We start from the raw sequence: 4,595 nt of genomic DNA, 5'->3' as shown, positions 1-4,595 counted from the left end.
GGCTCGGGGGCGCTGCCCAGCGGGACCCCCGAGTGCGTCTCCGTTACCCATTAATGCTGAAGTAGTCAACAATTCCAACAGACACTGGATGGAATCATAATTTATATTGGGGTTCTGAGAAACAACAAAATTAACTGTAGTGGCGTGTTACATGCCTAGACATAACATGCACAACCGGAACTTGTCTCCAAAACCAGCGACCTACTGTGCACCTTCATTGTGTTTTCGGGGTGAGTAGTAGTTGATACTGATCATATTATTAAATTGAGGTGACTTCATTTGTATTACCATTTTGAAATTGAATATTTTGGATGGGAAAATATGCTTTGTGCTCAATGAAAGGGAAGTTCGGGTGTAGACATATATTGACTATAATAATCAAGCAAGACAAGGAATAAGCTCTTATATTCTAATAGTAGTCACTTTTCTGTCGTAGCATTTGAAGTAAAAGTAATTATAAGATAGTAATAATGTAAATTATTCAAAGGATAACTTACAAAGTATATATACAACCGAATGTCAGTCACTAAACACCGTTGTCTGAAAAGAGAAAGGTTTTTCCCTAAAGTTAAAGACCAAGTAAACATTCCTCGAGGCCATCCTTAACAATTGGGTAAACTTCTGTTGGTCATTCTTATTAATAATTGAGGAAAATTAAACTCAGAATCTTTTGAGTAATACACCCAAGTCTATTCGACTATTCTGTCACCAAAGGGTGGTTACTCTTGCCATTTTTGGTGAATACTGGATTGTTTTGTCCATTGAACTTGAAATTTGTAACGATTGTAATGTGGTGTGGATGGACACTAGGTCCAGTCTTGTATTATGGTCCGTTGCATATGCTTAATTTATTGGGTATTGGCATTGGAACAAGCAACGTATTGGGCTTCAATAAATGTAGCGCGAGTAGTGATATTTAGCCCCATATATTTTATCTTTAAAGTTTAAACCCCATCATCAATTTAAACCAGAACATAAATGTAACTTCGTCTTTATATCTGTATTTATCTTACATTTTTAAAAGGAAAAATATTGAAGCTTTAGGAAAGTTTGCAAAACTAATGGCTGATGCAGAATTGTTTTGGTTCCGCTGGACAACAACCAATTTTTAGTAATTCACTAAATTTAAACAAGATTTTCTTTATAAACACAATTTAATTAAATAATTTCTAGTTCAGATTTTATGAAATAGAATTTTCAACAAAAAGCTAATGAAAATGAAAGGTATATTAATTGTAAAGAGAAAGATAATATTTTTGAGATCACCAAAAATCCCCTAAAATATTGCATTTAGTTGATTCCATCACAGTCACACATCATCAAGCCAATATCCCAAACAAAATATATCCAAAAAAGCTACGGACACCGATAAATCTGTACCCAAAATGTGTACGGCCTACGTGTAACGCGCCTCTGAATTTTTTACAATTTTTTCTAGTGAACGACCGTCCATCAAATTTGGACGGCGTTCATCGTTGGACGGTCGTCCCTTTGTTTTGGCGGACGTCCGCAAATAAGGGACGTCCATCCTTAACCAAAATATTAAAAAAAAAAAAAAAAAACTTTGGGACGGCCGTCCTAAGTTTTGGACGCGTCCATACGTTTGGACGGGCGTCCATTATAAATGGATGCCGTCCTTATGTTTGGACGGGCGTCCATTCCTGATGGACGACGTCCATACATTCCTTTTTTTTTTCTTTTTTTTTTTTTTTCTAAAAACTGCATTCCCAGTTAGAAGGCTATTCAGGTTGAAGAACCAGAGCATGGTAGATCTTAATTTAGGGTGCTTCTGGCCCTGCTTTTATCGGAGAGAGCTTCATGGTACCTGTTACAGTGGCCACCAGAGGCCATGAGTCTACTCTACTGAGTTGAAGGAATAAGTGGCTCTGAAATCAGTCAGGCCGCCTTAATTCCTACGGAGGATGAACAGAAGAAGCAAGAAGAAGGCTTCTTTAGATCCTTTGCAAAGCTTTTTGTCAACACTGGATCATCTGCTATGGAATTTGAGAGGAATATTTCCAGGTTTTAGGAAGAAGCCACTGAACCATCAATATCAAAGCCTATACCAGCACCCTCAACACGCAAAAGTACTCAAATGCTTGCCTGTACAAGACAGCTTTGTGATCCCAGTGAGGACGAGCCACCTTCCATTGATACAAGAACTCCCATCCCCGAAAAACTTATGCTTTCATGTCCAAGGATGCAGAAAAGATCTAGCAAACTGCGGCAAAGTCGAGCCATCTAGAATGGTGGGATGGTGATTAAGGCAAAGTCGAGCTATGATGATAATAATAATAAATATGTATTTTGCTTAATCAGTATTGAGTATGGATATATACAGGTCCATATGCATATCACAGCATTTACTTAAAAGTTTGATTAGTTAAAAGTCGTGGGCAGTTATTAGATGAGAAGAAGAAGAAGAGAAGCGAAAGTGTGGAAGTTGAGCAGGGTTTTTTTTTTTTTTTTTTTTCTTTTAAGTATGGACGCCCGTCCAAACATAAGGGACGGCCGTCCATTATGAAGGACGCCGTCCAAACGTAATGGACGGCCGTCCAAACAGATGGACGACGTCCCAAATGTTATAAAAAAATTTTATTGTATTTTATTTATGGACGGGCGTCCTTTAAATGGGGACGCCCGTCTGTATATGGACGCCCGTCCATATATAGGACGGGCGTCCATGTGAGTGAACAGCCGTCAAATTTGTGGACGGCCGTTCACTAAAAAAAAATTATTAAAAAAATCAGAAGCGTGTACACATAGACCGATACAAAATTTCGGTGCAGGTTTTGGTGTGCCTAGCTTTATTGAAATATATCACAAAGTTAACTCACCAACAATCCCATTTTGTAAAAACAAATAAAATTAGAGATTTAAGATATATAGACAAACGTTAAACTGTTTCCACTTCATGATACTTGCACACCTTCAAAAGGTTCCCAGTCATTACAATACACATGGAGCTCTGGTAGAATATCTTACAAAACAAAAGAATGAATAGCTGAGATTCAGGAGAACATAAATGGTAAAAAAGATACTGAAAAACACAAGCCGTCACTTTGATGATAATGAGAATGATTTTTAGTCATCTCATCGGCATCATTAACAAATAACAGGAGCCGCAAAATGATACTTCCAAAGTCCTCAAGGTAAGAACAGCTTACCATTTCGTTGTAAAGCAGTCAAAGAGGATTTCCCTCTTACTATATAATCAGGGGCTGAGCCTCATACTATGAACTAGTGTGTTTAGCAAAAAGAAATGAATTAGATAATTAGCTTATACACCTCAAAGAATAAATGAATTTTTTGTCATAATTTTTCACCTGTATTCACACCACACAATTTTCTAGTTTTGCAAATTTCACTACGCAATGTTCTTTGTGTTGTCAATGTCAATAGGCTACCACCATCAAGACCGTATTTCATTTTAATTTTTATTTTGAGGACTGTACAGAAGTTCTGACTCAGCAAATATGGAAGAATTCTATCAGAGGACATAATCAAGCTAATTTGAAGTGCAAAACGGGGAATAAATCACATAATTTTTTCAGTTATGGTAAACAACAAAAACCATAATTTTTTTAATAATCCATGAGGCCATCAAGTTGAATTTTTCTACCCGAGAGGCTATATCTATCCCTCCCCTTACCTAACAAACAATCTGACGATTATATGTAAAAAAATAAAGGGATTGAATTGAACCCCAGCATGAAACAAATAGAAGTACCTCACCTCGAAGTTAAGCCAGCCAGTCTTTTTAATACAAGTCGGACAACAATACACTCTACAAGATGAGCTAGGAAATCCCCTCATTAAGAGATCACTGAAGGAATGAAAGAAAGAAAATTGCTTAGTACTCAGAGGAAGGAGATATGTAATATCGCTGTTAAGCGCAGTGTTTTAAGCTGAATGAGAAAGAGAATCAAGCGGTGTACGAAGTAATACACACCACTCCGAATCTAAGCCACGCCAGGAGCAAAGAAACTTCTGTTGTTCCGGTCCTAGGATTGGCTTCGAAAGCTCGACTATGTTTAAGAGTCCTTTGTTATCGGTACAGACGAATATGTTAACAAAAACTTGGGGCAGTTTAACTTCAAGAAAACAAACACATTCTCTACCACCCAAATGTAAATCAAAAACCAAGAAAAAGCCATGAGACCAGCACATATATAATTTACCTAAGAAATAACAATGATGAAACTTACTAGCACATGAAATCACCACATAAAAGTTACACGAATAAACAACAACTTAAAAAATCAAAACCAGAGCACGCTTAAAGAGAACCAAAAAAAAAAAAAAAAAAGCAGCATGTCAAATTGAGGAACAAAGGCAGCATATACGATCTCAAGACATCACCAAAAAGGAAAGAGTTGTAGAAGAAAACCGAACAAATAAATAACCTTAAGAAACACAAAATCAAAAACAACAAAGTTAGCAACTTACAGCCAGCATTTTGAATTACCCTGAAACTGAGACCAAAGAAAAATAGACAAACAAAACCAAGAGATCACAGGCAATCAGCCAGATCTGGCCACTTGATCACCGCCAAACAATTAGATCACGACCAAACGACCGGATCCGGCCCGATC

This window comes from Pistacia vera, unplaced genomic scaffold (assembly GCF_008641045.1).
Source record: "Pistacia vera cultivar Batoury unplaced genomic scaffold, PisVer_v2 Contig1144, whole genome shotgun sequence".
Taxonomy (NCBI): Eukaryota; Viridiplantae; Streptophyta; class Magnoliopsida; order Sapindales; family Anacardiaceae; genus Pistacia; species Pistacia vera.
Note: the sequence above shows the minus strand (reverse complement) of the source record.